Raw genomic sequence first — 20355 nt, forward strand, 5'->3', positions numbered from 1 at the left:
AGTGCTTTATAAATATTATTTCATTTAATCCTCTCAACAATCCTGGAAGCAGATTCTATTATTACCCCTATATCACTGATGAGGAAACTGAAGGAGACAGAGGTTAAGTGATTTGCCCAGGGTCACACAGGTAATGAGTGTCTGAGACTGGATTTGGTCTCAGTTCTTTCTGACTCCAGTGTTCTGTCTATTACATCATCTTTCACTGTGACACCTGTCTCTTTAATTCAAACCAATTTAATAAATATTTATTAAGTAGTTACTCTGTGTTGGACACTGGGTTAAGCATTGGGGCATGCAAAAAAGAAACTACAGACAGTCCCTGACTTCAAGGGGGATATAATATAATCTCAAGGAAAATGTACTTTTAGGGTCATCAAGGCAAGAGCTCTGCATTAAATCTGATAAAATGAGATAAGGATAAATAAACATGGTTTCAAAAAAATTCGCTTCAGAAGTCCTACACTGAGGAGATGGGGTTGGACTACTATTCACCTGAAAAGGATCTGAAGGTTCTGTGAACTCCAAACTCAATATGTGCCAACAGGATAATATGGCAGCTAAGGAAACTAATGCCATCTTAGACTATATTAAGAGAAGCATAAGTGTCCAGGTAATATTGTCACTTTTTTTTCTTTTTTGCCTTTTTTTTGGAGGGCAATTGGGGTTAAGTAACTTGCCCAAGGTTACATGGCTAGTTTTTTGTGTGTGGGTGTTCAGTGTCTGAGGCCGGAACCAAACTTGGGTCCTCCTGACTCCGGGGCCAGCACTTTACTCACTGCGCCACCTAGCCGCCCCAATATTGTCACTTTTATTGTATTGATTCATTCTCCCCATGAGTAGTTAATGTTTCTCCAGTTATTTATGTCTGTCTTTATTTTTTCTATAAATAGTAATTTATAGTTACATTTATAATTCCTATGTACTTCTTGGTGGATAGATTCCCAAGTATTTTGCTTTCTGTAGTCAAGTTTTTCTTGTACAATTGTTTTTTTTTTTTCTCTTTCTAACTCTTCTTCCTCTATTCTACTGCTGTGGTGTAGAAATTCTGGGGATTTGTGTGGATTTATTTTACATCTTGAAAGTTTGCTGCAGCTATTGTTTCAATTAATTTTTTAGTTTTACTCTCTAGCATTCTTTATGTACACTATCATAGCATCTGTAAGAAATAGTCCTTTTGTTTCTTCTTTTCCTATACTCATTCCCTCAATTTCTTTTTCTTATATTATTACCATAGCCAGCATTTTCAGTATTATGTTCTTCCAGATGAATTTTGATATATTTTTTCTAGCTCTAAAAAATATTTTTGGTAGTTTGATTGACATGGCACTGAATTAATTTAGGTAGAATTGTCATTTTCATTATATTAGCTCAGCTTACCCATGAGCAATTAATGTTTTTCCAATTATTTAGATCTGACTTCATTTGCGTGAAAAGTGTTTTGTAATTGTATTCATATAATCCCTGGGTTTGTTTTGGCAGGTAGACTCCCAAATATTTTATAATACCTACAGTAGCTTTAAATAGAATTTCTCTTTCTATCTCTTGCTGTTAGGCTTTATTAGTTAGGTATAAAAATGCTGATGATTTATGTGAGTTTATTTTATATCCTGCAACTTTGCTAAAGTTGTTTATTATTTCAAGTAGTTTTTTACTCAATTCTCTAGGATTCTCTAAGTATATCATCATATCATCTGCAAAGAGTGATAACTTAGTTTCTTTTTTTACCTATTCTAATTCCTTCAATTTCTTTTTCTTCTCTTATTGTTAAAACTAGCATTTCTAGTACCATATTGAATAACAGTGGTGATAATGGGCATCCTTGTTTCACCCCTGATCTTATTGGAAATGCATCTAGCTTATCCCCTTTACATATAATGCTTCCTGATGGCTTTAGGCAGATGCTACTTATCATTTTAAGTAAGGATCTGTTTATTCCTATGCTCTCCAATGTTTTCAATAGAAATGGGTGTTGTATTTTGTCAAAAGCTTTTGCTGCATCTTTTGAGGTAATCATATAGTTTCTATTAGTTTTGTTGTTGATATATGATCAATTATGCTGATAGTTTTCCTAATATTGAAACATCCTTGCATTCCAGTAATAAATCCTACCTGATCAAAATGTATTATTCTCATGATAAATTACTGTAACCTTTTTGCTAATATTTTGTTTTAAATTTTTGCATCTGTATTCGTTAGGGAAATTGGTTTCTAATTTTCTTTGTTTTGGCTCTTCCAAGTTTAGGTATCAATACCATATTTGTGTCATAAAAAGAATTTGGTAGGACTCCTTTGCCAGTTTTCTTAAATAGTCTACATAATATTGGAATTAATTGTTCTTTAAATGTTTGATATAATTAGCTTGTAAATTGACCCTGGAGATTTTTTCATAGGGAGTTCATTGATAGCTTCTTCAATTTCTTTTTCTGAGATGAGGTTATTTAAATATTTTACTTCCTCTTCTGTTAATCTGAGCAATTTATATTTTTGTAGATATTCATCCATCTTGCTAAGATTGTCAAATTTATGTGCATACAATTGGGTATACAAAATTATGGGCATACAAAAAAGTACAATTCTCTTCTTTAAAAAAAATAAACAGGACATGTAGAAACAGTTTTCTTTTTCTTTTCTTGCTTTCTTTCTTTGGTCTCTGAATCTAGATAGACTTTTACTTTTCACAAGATCAAGTTTCTCATTGAAAATTCCTTGTCATCATTATGAAGCTAAACTTATCTTTACTTTTACCAGCACATCCTGTTGCACAATAGTCTTGCCTATTCATTCCTATTGTTGTCCTCCAGCCCATGAGTCAGGTCCTCCCAACTCAAGTGTCTTCCCCAGACCTTTCTACTTAAGATATTTTAAGTTATAAGCTTAACAATTACTGGCAGTGCTGCCTTGTATTTTTTTTTAATTTCAAAAAGAAGGGAAAGGAAAAATTATTAGCAAAATAATTCCTAATTATTGTTTTAATTTCCTCTTCATTGGAAGTGAATTCAACCTTTTAATTTTTGATACTGGTAATTTGGTTTTCTTCTTTCTTTTTTTAAATCAAATTGACCAGAGGCTTATCGATTTTTTTTTCATAAAACCAGTTCTTAGTTTTATTTATTAGTTCAAAAATGTGGAACACTTCATGTATTTGCTTGTCATCCTTGCCCAGGGGCCATTTCTGTATCATTCTGTATCATTCCAGTTTTAGTATATGTGCTGCCAAAGCAAGCCACCATGTTAAGTATTATGTTAAAAAGAAGTGGTGATGATGGACATTTTTGTTTCATGCTGCCTAATTTTATCGGAAAAGATTCTAGTTTATCTCCATTACAAATAATTATGACTCTTGATTTTAGACGTGTTGTTGTTATCATTTTAAAGGAAAGTCTATTTATTCCATTGCTTTCTAGTGTTTTTAACATAAATGGATATTTTTCTCAAAAGTTTTTTCTGCATTTATTGAAATAATTAAACCATTTCTGTTGCTTTTGTTATTAATATGGTCAATGAGTTTATAGTTTTTATAATATTGTCAATTCTGAATTCCTGTTATAAATCCATCCTGCTCATAGTGTATGATAATTGTAATATACTGTTTTAGCCTTTTTGCTAATATTTTATTTAAAATTTTAATATCTATACTCATTTAAGATATTGATCTATAGTTTTCTTTTTCTGTTTTGACTTTTTCTGGTTTGTGTATTGGATAGTATCTGTGTCATAGAAGGAAAATGGCAGGACCTCTTCTTTTGCTCTTTTTTTGGTAAATAGTTAATTTAATATTAGAATTTATTGTTCTTCAATATTTGATAGAAGTCACTTATAAAACCATCTGATCCTAGAGTCTTTCTAAGGAAGTTCATTTATGGTTTTAAATTTTTTTCCCCTCAGATTTTGTTTTTTTTTTTTAAATACTCTACTTCTTGCTCTATAAATTTTCATGTTTTATATTTTTGTAAATATTTATTTCATATAAGTTGTCAGTTTTATGGGCATATAGTTGAGCAAAATGGTTTGAAATAAGATATATGTGAGGTATATATGATATACCCCATATAAGTATGTATAAATTATTTAATAAGGAATATATGAAGAAGCTCAGTTAACTCATAAGTTTATTCATTCAACAAACATTTATCAAACACTAGTTGCGTGCTAGGCACTAGAAATATGAACATAAAAATGAAACAGGAATAGCAGTTACCTGAGAAGTCTTAGTATTGACAACAATTTGGATATGGGGAGAAGGGCAGTGATGAGAGTAAGGAATCAAGAATGACACTTAGGCTGTGAGCCTGGGTGCCTGGCAGAATGTTGGCACCCTCCACAGTAATAGAGAAATTAGGAAGAGGGGAGGGTTTGAGGGAAAAGATAATGAGTTCAGTCTTGGATATGTTGAGTTTCAGATGTCTCCGGGAAATCCAAATCAAGGTGTCCCAGAGACAGCTGGAGATGCAAGATTGGAGGTCAGGAATGAGGCTACTGTTGGATGAATTGATCTGAGAATCATCTGCATAGAGATGATAGTTGAATCTATGGGAGCTGATAAGATCACCAATCAAGATAGTATAAAGGGAGAAGAGGAGAGATCCAAGGATAGAGTTTGGGGGGACCTCTGTTGTTAGTGGGGGAAACCTAGATGAAGATCCATCAAAAGAGCAGCCAGACAAACAGGAGGAGAACTAGGAGAGAGCAATGTCAAAAGACGAGAATATCAAGGAGACAACAATCAACAGGGTCAAAGACTGCAGAGAGGTCAAGGAGGAAGATTGGGGGGAAATGGGAGTTGGATTTGGCAAACAAGAATCATTGGTATCTTTGGAGAGAGACATGCAGTTAAATCATGATGTTGGAGGCCAGAAGTCAGAGAATTCAGAATAAAATGAGAGGAAGGGAAGGGAAGGTATTAATTGTAGTTGGCCTCGTTAGGGAATTTAGCCACAAAAAAGGATGAGAGATAAAGGATAATAGCTAGAAGGGATAGACAGATCAAGGGAGGATATTCTTTTTTTAGGTTGAGCGATACATAGGCATGTTTATAGGCAATAGAGAAGCCAGCCAGTAGACAGGGACTGAAGATGTGTTATTGTTCAGACATTTTAGCTGTGTCCAACTCTCTGTGACCCTATTTGGGGTTTTCTTGGCAAAGATACTAGAGTGCTTTGCCCTTTCCTTTTCCAGTTAATTTTACAGGTAGGAAAGGGAGGTAATCAGGGTTAGGTGATTTGCTCAGGGTCACAGAGCTAGTAAGTGTCTGAGACCAGATCTGAACTCAGGAAGATAGCTATTCCTGACTCCAGGCCTGGCATTCTATCCGCTTCACCACCTAGTTGCCAGATTGAATATTAGTGAGGAAATAATTGGGACAACTAGGTGGTGCAGTGGATAGAGTGTCATCCCTGGACTCAGGGGGAACTGAGTTCAAATCCAACCTCAAATACTAACTGAGTGACCCTGGGAAAGTCACCTAACTCTGTTTGTCTCAGTTTCCTAGTGTGTAAAATGAGCTGATGTAAATGGTCTGTAAAATTAAGAAAATGGCAAACCACTCCAATGTCTTTGCCAAGAAAACCCCAAAAGGAGTCACAAAGAGTTGGACATGACTGAAACATCTAAATAACAACAATAAGAGGGATGAGAGAACTAGATTAGGTTGAGCCCTGCCTAAGGTCAATGGGAAGGACTTTGATGTTTTCTTGTCGGTGTCTGTGTTGGCAAATGTTTAACATCTGGCTCTCTGAAAATGTATATGACATACCTTCAAGTTTAATCCACATTATCAACATTTTCTCCACCACTCTCTTAAGATTATGTAATAAACAGGGGCCGCTAGGTGGCGCAGTGAATAGAGCACTGGCCCTAAAGTCAGGAGGACCTGAGTTCAAATATGACCTCAGACACTTAATACAAAAACTAGCTGTGTGACCTTGGGCAAGTCACTTAACCCCAATTGCCCTACCTTCCCCCCTCCAAAAAAAGAGAAAAGAAAAGATTATGCAATAAGTAAAACAGTAAGTCAAGTTCTGATGTGTACCATTTGCCTATCTCCAAGGAAAAAATGCTCACATTGAAAAGTTCATAATCAGCTCTCCCAGACTCCATCACATCCCTCTTTGTAAGCTGTTCTTACCCTAGTTCTCTATAGCATTTCATCTGTGTAACATAAAATTCTGTTTTCTAAACTGCAGGAACAAATTGTAAAAGCCAGTCCTGATCTCTAAACTCAACATTGCGCTCATTTGCTGGAGTCCTCAGTACTCCGAAGAGCATAGGAGCAAGAGCCAAGAAGCCTCACCTCGGAGCCCTATGTCTCTGATTTCCTGTGTAATATTGTTTCCTTTTTTTGTCTCAGTTCCCTCATCTGTAAAATGAGGTGGAGGGAAAGAGTAGACTGGGTGATCTCTCAGCCCCCTCAGGCTCAAAATTGCATGACTTCAAAACTCTTAGTATCAAACCAGTGACCTTTTCATTTTCTTGGTGAATTTTTTGTTCCCTTTAAAAAAAAAACTAAAGTAACTCAGAATATCTTTAGGTATTTTAAAGGAAATATGAAATAGAATGGAAATGCTGCAATTGTCAGTGAGGTCAATTGAAATGGAAACCGTCCATGAGAATCCCTGCAGGCCATATATTGATTTAGTTTTTAAAATGTAATATTATTTTGTATTTTTATATTTTGTGGTGTTTCAGGGCTCACTGGGCTGCTGGCCTTCTTTTTGCCACCTCTACTCTACATTGTTGGAGGTAGTAAAAATAACTCACTCTTGGAGAACTTTTAAGTTGGCAGAGAATTTACATACATTTTTCTCATTTCATCCTCATAATTCTATGAAGTAAGTACTATTATTGTGCCCATTTCACAGATGAGGAAAGAAGTTTAGAGACTGGTCATAAATCTAGAGTCTGTGGAAGAATACAAACCCAGTTCCCTGAAAGCCAAGACTAACATTCTATTCACTGAAGCTTATCATCCATTCTGTGACTTAGCCCCCCCTTCCCCCACTAAAGAAATTAGCTTTCAAATTGCCTTTATTTGAAGGCTCAGAATAAATTTTTACAATCCTCCTCATAACCGATCTCCTTTCTCCTCCCTTCTTTCTCCTCCCCTCCCATTCACATTTCTCTACCTTTTCTCTTCCACACCCTAATCTTGAGTCCATTGCCTTGACCTTCCTGACCACACCCTTGACTTGGTCCTGCTTTAAGAACAAATGTTGACATGTTTACTTGCAGGAAATGTGGCAGAGGGGGGTACTTTCCTATGATATCTAACTTTTAAAAAAAGAATATTTGCATGAACCATATTTAACTAGAACTTTTTTTTCTCTTTTCCATTGTGAAGCTTTCATGACTCTCACTTTGAAAAGTTTCCCATTATTTCACACTCACAAACTCCAAGCCTTTCCTAAGAAAGTGTGGGATAGGAGGAGTGATCACAATGAAGAGGTTAAGGGTAGGGGTGCTCGAGACCCCAAAATACCAACACGCCAGGTCCTGCTGAATGAATTCGACTCAAGTCATCTCTCAGCCAAAGAAAAGCAAAGTTTATTAAAAGTTTGCTTGTATTGGACACAGAATAAGTCTGTGCTAGAAAATTCTATGGTGCTCTCACACAACATGGTGTGAGATGGGGTCTTATATACAGAAGGTTGTGGGAAGAATCTAGGGGTGGTCTAGAGAAGGAGTTTGGGGAGGGTCTTCAGGAAGAGTTGATGAGGTAAATGAGTGATCAAGGGTGGGAAGTTGCTGGAAGCTACCTGGAGACTACAGACAATGGTGGGCTAGGCCATTTCAAGGGTGGATTGATATTTTGATAAGGTTCAAGGGTGGGAAGTAGATGGACAATGGAGGGCTAGGCTAGTAACAGAGGTTTGGGCCCAGCCACAATGTAAGGTTTATGGCCTCATGCAAATGCCTCATCAAATGGGATGATGTAAAAAAATTTTTTTTTGTTTTTAAATGCTTATTAACTTCTAGTTTACATCATTCATTTCTGCAAGATTTTGAGTTACAAATTTTCTCCCCATTTTTCCCCTACCCACCACCCCAAAATAGCGATCCCACTGGATATCCCCTGCTCCAATCTGCTCTCTCCCATATCTTCCCCCATACCCCCTCCAACTTTCCAGTAGGGCATGGTGGATCTCTATGCTCCAGTACCTGTATATCTTATTTCCCAGTTACACGTAAAATAATATTAATAATAGTATATATATATTTTAAACATTTGATTTTAAAACTTTGAATTCCAGATTCATTCCCTTCCTCCCTTGTCACCCACCCTTACTGGGAAGATAAGCAATTCAATATAGGTTGTACATGTATACCTATGCAAAATATTTCCATAATGGATGTATTGTAAAAGACTGGCTATATTTCCCTCCCTCCTTTCCTACCTCTCACTTGTTCTATTCTCTGCTTTGATCTTGTCCCTTTTCAAAAGTGGTGCTTCCAACTTCCCTCCCTCCCAGCCTCCCCTCCCCTCCATCATCCCCCCTCCCATTCCCTTCTCCCCTACTCTCCTATAGGGTGAGATACCCTATTTAGTGTGTATGTCATTCCCTCCCTAAGCCAAATTCAACGAGAATAAGGTTGACTCATTCCCTTTTGCCTTCTTGTTCTTCCTTCCCCTCCATTGTAACCATTTTCCCTTGCCTCTTCTATATGAGATAGTTTACAAATGGGACGATTTAATCAGAGTTCAAGGGGGGTTCCCAGAGTCTGTACCTCAAGGACTCAAGGAGAGCTCAAGAGGGTTCTCAGAGCCCATACTTCATCAGCAGCACTCTCAGCCCTTATCTCTCAAAGTCCCACCAGTCCCCTAATAATAAAGAGGAAGGTTGCTTTCCTGGACCAGTAGAAATTTAACTTATTATAGTTGCTACCAAAGAACATTTGAACTCAAAATCGAAACACCCCAAATACAAAGTCATGATTAGAAAAGGGAGGGAGGGAGGGAGAAAGAGTGGAGGGGAGAGACAGAGACAGAAATAGAGAGAGAGAGAGAGAGAGAGAGAGAGAGAGAGAGAGAGAGAGAGAGGAAATATTTTTTCAGTATTTCCTTTTCTAATATAATTTCTCCCAGGATAGAAGTTGGGAACTTTAGGCCTGCAGGGGTGGGAAAGTTTGGATTCAATCAAAGGGCTGCACTTGAGGACCTAGAGGGCCACATGTGGCCTCGAATCCACAGGTTCCCCATTCCTGGTTAGGATAAAGAGCAAAAAACAGAATATTGGACTTCTAAGACCAACTCTACTACTTACTGATCATGTGACTGGATAAACGAATGAATGAATGAATGAAATAACATTTATTATCAGTCAGTAAGAGTTTATTAAGCTCCTACTATGTTCCAGGAACTGTGTTAATCACTGGAGATACAACGAAAGGCGAAAGACAGTTCTTGCCTCCAAGAAGCTTGTACTTTAGTGAAAGAGACAACATACAAATGTGTACAGAGTAAGCTGTATATAGTATAAAGAGGAAATAATTAACAGAGGGGAGGCACTAGACTTAAAAGGGGTTGGAAAAGGCTTCTTGTAAAAAGTGGGATTGTAGGGGCAGCTAGGTGGTGCATTGAATAGAGCACAGACCCTGGAGTCAGGAGGACCTGAGTTCAAATCCTGCCTCAGACACTTGACATACTTACTAGCCATGTGACCTTGGGCAAGTCACTTAACCACAATTGCCCTGCCTTCCCCCCTCCAAAAAAAAAAAAGTGAGATTGTAGAAAGCCAGGAACCAGAGATGAGGAGGGAGAGAGCATTCCACACATGGGGGACTGGCAGAGAAGTCAAGAGATGGAGGGTCTTTTCAAGAAACAGCCAGGATGTTAGTTCCACTTGAACATGGAGGGAGGGATGAGCTTAATGTATAAGAAGACTGCAGACCTAGAGGTAGGTTATGAAGGACTTTGAATGCCAAATAGATTTTTATTTTGATCCTGGAGGTGATAGGGAGCCACTGGAGATTATTGAGTAGTGGAGTGATATGATCAGACTTGCATTTTAGGAAAATGACTTTGAGGACTTAATGGAGAATGGACTGGAGTGGGTTGTGGCAGGAAAACCAGCCAGCAGGATATTTCTGTAGTCCATGAGAGAAGTAATTTAGGACTTGCAGCAAGGGGTGGGTATATCAGAGGAGAGAAAGGGACACATTTGAGAGATGTTGCAAAGATGAATCAACAGGCCTTAGTAACAGACTTGATATGGGGTGTGAGAGATGGAGAGAAGTAATGGATGACTCCTACATTGAAAGCCTGAAGGACAGAAAGGATGGCGTTGCCTTCATCAGTAATAGGGATATTTGAAAGTGGGGAGGGCTTGGGGGGGGGAGTATAATGTGTTCAGTTTTACACATACTGAGTTAAAGATGTCTACTGGACATCCAGTTGTGGGGCCTGAACGGCAGTTATTAAGTGCTTTCTAGGTACAAGCACTATGATAACCTCTAGGACCACAAATAGAAAAGCAAATTAGTCTCTGTTCTCAAAGAGTTCACATTCTAACGGGAAAAAAACATATAGGAGGGTTTAACTGCAAGACAAATGATAAAGTCCAGTGATCAATAGGGCAAACCTGCAAGGAAGATGATGGTTTGGTGACCATTAAGAAGCTGCAAAAAGATTATGGAAAGGCACAATAAAAAGGCTAATGACAAGGCTGCAAACTCATCCCTTCGCCCACCAAGAAATGCCTGTCACTCAGTGAAGTGGAAAGGCTTTGTGCCTTATGAATTATAAATGGGCTCATATTATAGCTGTCCCTTTGGACCTTACTTCTGCCAAAGACCAAAACTGGGGCTTTCTTATTCTTCTTCTCTTTCTTCTTTTCCTTCTCTTCCATAGTGAGACAGATAGGAAGATAAATAGGTAGATAGATAGATAGATAGATAGATAGATAGATAGATAGATAGATAGATAGATAGATATCCCAGAACACTCTTCCTTCTCATCTTTGTCTTCTGACTTCTTCTAGATTTAAGCAAAAATCCCACCTTCTATAGTAAACTTTTCTTATTTCCTTGTAAATCTAGTGCCTTTCCTCTGTTGACTAACTCCAATTTATCTGGCATGTAGCTTATTTGTATATAGTTGTTTGCATGTTGTTTCCCTCTGTTAGATTGTGAGCTTCTCAATGACAAGGGCTGTCTTTGCCTGTCTTTGTATCCCCAGCATGTAGCATAGAACCTGGTGCATAGTAGGAGCTTGATAAATGCTCCTACTATGCACCAAGTTCTATGCTACATGCTGGTTGAAAGTTCATAACACCTTGCTTTTTTGTGTGTGTGTGTATTGTCCATCCTTTTGCCATTCTCGCCACTCAGTATTTTATTCACCTCTGCTGAGACTCCTTCCATCTGTCAGCACTCACCACCAAGACCTAGCTCCCTACTGGATGCCATTGTATCCCTGGCCATTCTTTCCAGTACTGGCCGCCCATTCTCTCATAGTCCTGATTTTCCACACCTGGATTAGGAATCAGTTAGAAATACTCTGTGATCCCCATTGCCACTTTCACATTCTCCTTGTAAGACCAATGCTCAATACTCAGCAACCTTTCTTCCTTTGAGAGTTATTCATTCAAATTTCTCACTTGATCCAGATCCCGGTGGTTGTCACCTGCCAACCCTGGAACATTCTGTTATTTCTCAATGAGCTCGATGCTTGGTTTGCCTTCTTCCCCTGAGCCCAACACTGACCCTTATAATGGGGCATTTCAGTATCCATGTTGATGTTACACAAACACACTAACCACGGAATTCCTAAATCTTCCATCTATTACCTCCAGTCTACTCAGTCTAACTCTCATGACGCACTCCTCAACTCAACCTCAACTTACACTCAGTAATGGATAGTCCTACAGTTGATCCTAGCATCTCCCACACATGTTATGTAATCAAGGATTCTCAGCTTCTTTTCATGATCATGATCTCCTATCATTCTATCTCTCCCCATGCCCTGCTTCTCCCAAACCTATTCTTTCTCCTATCACCTCCAATCCCTCTATAACTCAATTCTTTCTCAGCCTGCTCTTGTTATCCTTACCTCCCTTCCTAACCTTGTATCCTTTATGAGCCAGTTTTACCTTTGGTTATTGTCTAATCTTGAATCCCTTGTTCCCTTATCCTACCCAAGATGTCTCCCTTGTTATATCTTTTCAGATCCCAACACTGCATTACTCCCACCATCCACCTCTTTTGTTCCTACTCACTTGCTACTATAAAGATCTAGAAAGTCATACGAACAGTCCTGACTACTGTACAAACAGTACAAGTTTGTTTTGACACAGATGAGTGTCATCAGCCCGATGTATGTTCTCAGAGAGATGTAGTGGTCGATAGAAGAATCCGTCCTGAAAGTGGGAAGGGAAAGAACCCAGAATGTTGAAATGAATAGTGCTGACTGAGAGGAACCTGTCTGCAGACCTCCTACATGAAGGTTTCCTGGAGATTTTATAAATGTAAATTTACATCAGAGTTTTCAAATGTATATGCAAAAACCTTCACAACAGCCATTGATTGTTGGTGCTCACTTCTTTCTCAGATTGTCATGTATATTTTTATCTATGTCAATGTTATTATTCTCAATCCTCCCCTCTCCTTTCTTCTACCCACTTTTAGAATGTAAGTTCCATGAGACGGCTTTAAAAGACCAAAAACATTCATTTCTCCTCTTGAATGTCTCTTCAAGACTGGGAAATTTAGGCTGGCTAGGTGGTACAGTGGATAGAGCACCGGCCCTGGAGTCAGGAGGACCTGAGTTCAAATCCGACCTTAGACACAACACAAAAAACTAGCCATTTGACCTTGAGTAAGTCACTTAACCCCAAATGCTCTGCCTTCCCCCTCCAAAAAAAAGAAAAAAGAATGGGAAATTCAATTCCTTATGAGGCAGTATTTTCTACTCCTGGAAATCTTTAGTTTGTTAGAAATTTTTTTTTTCATGTTGAGATAAAAATTACGTTCATGTAGTTTCTGCCCATTGGCACTACTTCTGCATTATGGAGTAACACAAAGTAAACCCATTCTGTTTTCTCCAGGATGGCTCATACTTTTCTGGTTCTCATGCTATTTTTCGTACTGCTCCTTTTCTACCTCCTAGTCCTTTCCTCATCAGATAAACACGGTGCAGGGCCCTTCTCGCTCTGTCTTTCTTTCACAGTCCCTCTCTGCCACTACACAGAGTTGGTAATTTGGCTGGGATGACAATAGAAAGTGAGGAGAGGAATTCAACTGTAGGAGACAGGCACCAGGGTGAAGGATGAAGAAGAGAAGGTGAGGGGGATAGCAGAGCCAATAATAGCAGCAGCAGGTCTCTCCTTGTCAGGGTTAGCTGCTAAATCTATTCACCCTCCTGTATGAGTTAGCTGTGGCTTGAAGAGGTCCTGCCAATAACAAGAAAATGAACTAAATTCCACACCCAAGCTGAGCCAAGATCCTGAGTTCACTCGGGATGCTAAATATATTTATTTCTAATGCGATGAGTCCCAAGTCTAGAATTCCTGTTTCTTCATCTGGTAAGTCAAGGAACACTACTGAGTGGGCACACCTTTGCCCACTCAAAGAGAAGCAGCAGTAGATGACTGAACAAACTCATACATTTCCAATATCTAGCCAATTCCCAGAATTTCTGAAAGCAATGAGCTCTCAGTGCCACTCATTCTTTATATTCTTATTGAGTCTATATATAGTATGCTAAGAGTAAGTGCTGCATAAGATATCCCAGCATGTAGACCTAATTATACAAAGAATCAATTCCATTATGCCAAGGTCATATGACTAAGATTTTGATGAAATACAACAAGGTCAGAAAATGAGATGGGGTCTCACTGGGTTGGGGGGAAGAAGCCTAGAGCCAAGTTCTAACTGGGTTGACCAAGCCCCAAATGGTTCACCCTGACTATTTGAAAATGAAAGAGAATGTAGTATTTACTCTGTTCTTCTACCAGAGGAATAGTGTAAATTACCAGCGGAAACTTTGGACTCCCCAATGATGGGCCAGCATCACTTGCTAATTAAGATGGATCAAAGGTGCTATCCTCACTGCCACCCATTTGTTTAAAAAAAAAAAGAACTTTTGGGGGATAGTACTTATCACCTTGTCATTTGGAAACTTTGACCTTTTTGCATCCTTGGACTTCTGCCCCTCCCCCAGCAATAATGTTGGTTACTAATAACGCTGGCCTAAGGCTATAAGCAGATAGCAGAAAGATCCTGTGTTTGCCTCGGTAAGCCTGAGTCCCTGGCTGCTCTTCTGTTTCCTTCCCTAAGCATAGGTCATTGATCATTGGAATGGACATTTACATCCTTGGTGGGAACCTTGTAGGCTGAGAATTCTAGCTTCAGGTACCAGCTACCCAGAGGGAGATTATTTCTTTAATAGCATAATGTTCTTTGTAGGAGGATATGACCCATGTGGGACCAACCAGTAGCTGAATGACTAAACAAAGTCAAGTCTTGATTAGCCAGGGGATATGGACCCTGCAGACCCTGCAGAGACAAAGTGAATGAGAACATGAAATACCTGTTCAACAGTCTCACAAAGAATCTTTACTTTTCAGGGTTTTTTCTTTCCTTCCATTCCTTCAACCACAGACACCCAACCATACAATCTTCCTTCTATTCCTGCCACATAAATGGACCTCTAACTCTAACCCTGCACCATACTAATTGGTGAGTGCTCCCTACATCCCCTCAGTCATCCTCTCCTCCTTTCCACCTCTTCCTCCAGGAATAGTCATCAAATTAAGGTGAGCATTGTTTCTGGAAAGGGTATATCAATAATCAAGTGCCCTAAGGTTCCATTCACCATTCTTGTGACTTTTTCTTTCCATGGTCACAACTCCTCTCTTCATGTTGTCTCCTCCTATATGAATGTAAGTTTCGCAAGGGCAGAAACTGACTTACTTTTTTCTTTTTATCTCCAGTGTTCAATGAAGTGCTTGGCACATGATAAGCATTTGACAGGTGTTCTGTTTTGTTTTGTTTTGGAGAGGGATAGGCAAGGCAATTTGGGGTTAAGTGACTTGCCCAAGGTCACACAGCTAGTATATGTGATCAAGTGTCTGAGGCTGGATTTGAACTCTGGTCCTCCTGACTCCAGGAGTGGTGCTCTATTCACTGCACCACCTAGCTGCCTCAACAGGTACTTTTTAATGGCTAACACCTATATATCACTTTAAAGTTTACAAAGTGCTTTACATAAATTATCCAGTGATTTTTCTTTTTTTTTTTTAAATCATTCATTTAACTAGAGGTCCTAATGTAAGGAAGAAAATTTGACTTCATTGATATCACTGAGACCTGATATGATGAAATCCACGAATGGAACATGCCTCTGGATAAGTATATCTTATTTAAAACAAATAGGAGGGAAGCTAGGTAGTGTAGAAAAAGTACAGGCCCTGGAGACAAGGTTCTGAGTTCAAATCTGTCCTCAGACACTTACTAACCATGTGACCCTGGACAAGTCTCTTACCCCTGATTTCCTTCCCCAAAATTAAAATTAAACCAAAAGGATAGATAAAATTGGTATGGAGTATAGCATTGTATATTAAGAAGATATGCTCATGTGCAAAACCATATACAAAAGTGGAAAAGGATGATAGCATTTGAGTGAAGGGAGAAAGAAATAATTTTGTTTTTGTAGCATGTTCTATAGAGCACCTTGACAGAAAGAGGAAATAGATGAAGACTTAGAGGGAAGAGATCACAAGCCTGATTCTGAAATATCATATAGTGGTAGAAGGAAGACATCTGAAGAGTCTCTATCTGTCTCTCTCTGTCTCTCTCTCATCTCTCATGTCATGAAAACCCAACAATTTCATTGGGCAAGGTTTCAGACTCTATCTTCTAGTTTGACCAGTATCTGACTAAATTCTTTCTGCCCCAGGTACCTTTGGGCTTATCTAGGGGCTTCAGAGAGATGATGAGTCTCTATTTAGGTAGACCCATCCTTGAAAAGTATAGCCTGTTTCTGGAACTGTATCATATCAGATGTTAGCATGTACTGAACATTTCCCATCAAAAATTGTCATCAGATTTAAATTATATGTAAGAGGGGGAATTCCCTGGCCCACTTCAGTTGATATAGTCACCAAAAGCCCAGAATATGTTAATTGAATTGTGTTAATGAAGTTCGAAACTGACTGTTAAGATGTGTGTATGCACTAATCCCTTTGTAAAGTACTGTTCTTTTAAGAGCATTTTGATGTTTTCTGCTCCTTTCAGATCAGAAGCATCACTTTTGTTTAAAGAAAAATAATTTAATCAGCTCTTAAATCATGTAAGGTACTAAACAATCTGGTGCCTGGAAGGGATAGGAAAAGAACTTTGGTTTACCAAAAACTACTAAAATTCATGTGAGAAAATTTTCAGATGGGATATCAGCAGTTTAAGACAAAAAAAATTATCTTTGACAGAAATAAAAGGTTCAAGCAATCTAGTAAAAGACATAGGGTATTGCTTCTTTTGTGTGTGAACAGTTTGAAGGTTTACAGGAAACAGAGAAAAAACTTTTATTTCTTAAAATTGATAAAAATGACAATATAAATATAGTGGTCAGAACATAGATTGGTAGACTTTGAAGACTTGTGTAATGGCTGAAACTGTAGGACACTGTGGTCCTCTTGCCTCGTTTGCATATATAACTGTTTTAAGTGTTAAGAAGTCAAAACTAAAAAAAGAAAAAGAAAAAGAAAAAAATTCAACTGTTCAGACAGCTAGGTGGCGCAGTGAATAGAGTACCAGCCCTGGAGTCAGGAGGACCTGAGTTCAAATTTGACCACAGACACAACACACAACTAGCCGTGTGACCTTGCCTACTCCCCCCCCCCCCAAATAATAATTCGACTGTTTTAGACTATGGGATATTTAAATAAGGATTGTTGATTTCACAAAAGAGATTTGGTTAGTTTGTTTCCTCCTAAGTGAAAAGGGAGTTAATCTCTGTCTCTGATACTGAAAGTAATGAAAATTAAAAACAAAAAACCAGCAGGGGGTAAATGGCTAACTTTGTTGGAGATGGATGATGAAGTGGGAGCTGTTGTAGAAAGACTAGAAACCTTTGCCTTGGAGATTGCTGATTGGCTGAAGGGAAATGGGAGCTCATTGGATTAGTTTCATTGTAAAATATTGCTCTGTAGCGCCACCTACAGTTTGAAAGGGATGAAGCCTTTCAGAAGTACCTGTTGATCTCTACTGTCCTCTCTGGTTTCAAAGGGAAAAGCAGGAAGGTGAAAGAGGCTTAGCAGTTGCTATGGGCTAGGTTTCAACTCTGCCATCAACTGACTGAAAAAAAAAAGCATCTTTCTGGTGAGTGAATAGAAGTCTAAATTTGTCTGTTATGACAAGAGTTTTATCCTGATGAGTTGTGCAGTTCTCTAAAGGGAACTATTAGCTAAATTAAAAGTGTGACACTTTCTCAGTGTAATTTTTACAGTAATTGTAAGTTGAAAATTTGTAAATACTTCATGGTCAGCCAAGAGAAGAAAACTTAAATGTCCTAGCTAGAGAGAAGTGAAGATCAAAAGGGGAGCAGTTAGTAAAGAAATGGTAACATGTGGTACAGATGTTGCTGCTTAGACTAATGATATCAAAACCTTCAGTCTATACTCATAATTTATCCAGAGCATATGAGTTTTCCTCCCTCCTTTGCTTTCCTGAAAGCTTTCTGTGATTGTGTCCACTCTTCCTCCTTAGAAACTCTGTTCAGTGGCAAAAGAGTGTGATCTAGGTTTATGTATGGATTGTGATAGATTTATTGACCCTGCATTTTCTTTAATATATGAGTACCTGTGGTGTTTGGACTATGGACTATGTTAAGTAAATGATTATGATTGAGATCTAAAAGTATCATCATTGTTAATGGCTGGTTTGTTTAAATGGTAATCCATTTGTGGGGGCTTAAGAGTTAAAATATTGCATACAAAGGAATATATTCTCCACCAATAAGATTACATTTGGGACATGGAGAGAGTTTTGAGCATAGCCATGTGGTATTGATCTTTCTCTGGAAAGTTAGTCCTGAAAGTTATGTGTTGCAAAAAAAAGTGATTAGATTTCCACCTCCTGTGAGAGAGGTAAAATGCTACAATGTGGGTGACTATATAATATAATATAGTTATATATAATATAAATAATAAGGCATAGGTTACAACTTTAACAGGTGTGAACAAAACTAATTAGTCATCTCTCTAGGAGGGTGTTCAATAACTAAACTCTGAGGAGGACAAGTAATCATAGAGTGAGACTGATATATGGGAGAAAGAGAGGATTCCTCTTTTTTCTGCATTTTAGTCATGTAACTTTGAAAGTGAGTTACTATATCACTAGAAGATACTGTGTCCCTCATGGATCAGACACACTTTAGAAAGACATAGATATATAGAGAATATCACATAAAGGAGAAAGTAGCTACAAGAGTAAGACCACCAGCAATGAAGAGTTAGGCTGCATAGAAAAGCAGACCCTGGGAATTTCAGCATCAGGACTTTACAAAGAGAGAAAGAACTTTGGACCCTTCTAGTGCTAAGACTTGCCTTTGCCACACATTTCCTACCTGTACAGCTTACTACTACTGTACCCTAACTTTGAGCCCACTCTTTCCATGGGTACTGTGCATATTGTGGGAAGGTATGCTCAAGTCTTATGTCCGTGAGAATAATGTTTTATAACTACACTTATCCCTTCCGTATCATAGGACTTAGGGGAATGGTGCCTCTACTATTTGGAAAAGCCATTTAAAATTCATAGGGGTAGGCCCTTCATCTTTCTTTTCCTTTAGGAAATCATGTAAGGACTTAGCCTTTTCTCATATGACGCCAGTCTACTAGAATGCCTTTTTTATAACAACCCTTTATTTCTGAGTTTCTAAACTTTTTCTGTGTTATCTGCTGGCCTTCACATGTCATCTGTGGCTTCCATGAAACTTCTCCCAAGTTCCCAATTAATTTCTTATGCCGACACACAATATATTAAAACCATGATGGGGAAAGTCGTGACATGGAAGGGATAACTGTATTATTTTTGCTGTGTCACTTGAATAAATGCCTTTACTTAGAGTTAATTGAATCTACTGGAATGGCTATTAATGGAAAACACACTGGTGAGGGCTTGTGAGTGATAGTAATTATGAGTTCAGATCCACAGTGTTACTCCAAAAGGTGAGGTAGCAGGTGCCCTCTGGGAACCCAACCTAGATGTATGAGTGCAATTTGAGGGGAGAGTGGGATAACTACCAGAGGAAATGGTGCCATAGATAGCTCTAATTAATATTCACAGTGCTGGACCGCCTCCTCACTCTTGCACACTACCACTAATTTATTTTCTTAAAGCACTCCTTTAGTCTTGACAATCCCTATTAATAAATCTTCAATCATACTCCATTGCTCTAGAATGCATCCAAACTCCTTAGCCTGGTATTCCATTCTGCACAAATTCAGCTTTGCATCCCCATCTGTCCTTACCTGCCAAGATTTTCCATAGTGAAAAAATTTGAAATTTAGAGGAGCCCTCTAGTTCAGCCAAAAAATAGTCTTGTCGTATGCTATCAAAACAGTAAAGAATCCTAGAGCTCCTCAATCTCTACTATAGTATCCACACAACAACATTCCAAGCCATCTGTATCCCCCAAGTACTCAGCATAATGCCTGTCATGGGGAGATGCTTAATAAATGTTAGTTGAATAACTGTTGCTTTTATCCACATCTTTCTATACTCCAAATATTGGAGCACCTGTAAGAACATTTCATGAATACTAGTGCACCATTTGGGCAGTCTGAGCATGTCCTTGATTATGTCTTTTGTGCGGCTTACTGTCATACCAATAATCACTGGTGATATGCTTTAGCCTAATTACCAACCATATATCTTTCCATCATCTTTTGTGTCTGAAAGTCACGAAAGAATAAGAGTATATGTTATATGTATATCTGTATTGTCAACAGACATTCACAGCTTCCTGAAACTTTTCATCTGTTTTGGGCCACACTCAGAACTATTGTGGGGGGTGAGGGGCATTATAAAAATTGACTGCCCTCTTAAGTGACTCAAGCTCTGAGTTTCTAAAAACTCTGAAGAGAACTCTTTATAATGAAAATCTATCAATCAAGAAACATTTATTAAACCTTTACTGTAGTAGCCAGTGGTGATACAAATTCAATGAAAGAAACAATTCCTACTTACAGAGAACTTACCTTCTAATGGGGGGTGGGAGGGAGAAGCCAATAAGGGAACATATACACAATGCAGGGAAGAAGTTCTTCCCTCCTAAAATGTTTCCATGTGAGTGACTAATTGTTAGGAAAAATGAAGACCTGTATGGGAACTCCAAAGTTGAACTGCAGTATGGGACAG

The 20355-nt window shown here is 38.4% G+C and overlaps 1 non-coding gene across 1 annotated transcript; it reads right to left on the reverse strand.

The window, feature by feature from the left end:
* Positions 1-3121: 3121 nt before the first annotated feature.
* LOC138166273 (U6 spliceosomal RNA) lies at positions 3122-3225 on the reverse strand. Its single transcript, XR_011169577.1, has one exon. It is a non-coding gene; the product is annotated as a U6 spliceosomal RNA (small nuclear RNA).
* Between the last annotated feature and the right edge of the window lie 17130 nt (positions 3226-20355).

The sequence above is a fragment of the Petaurus breviceps genome, unplaced genomic scaffold (genome assembly GCF_028583685.1).
Source record: "Petaurus breviceps papuanus isolate PSGF00001 unplaced genomic scaffold, PetGlider_PUasm1.0 220, whole genome shotgun sequence".
NCBI lineage: Eukaryota > Metazoa > Chordata > Mammalia > Diprotodontia > Petauridae > Petaurus > Petaurus breviceps.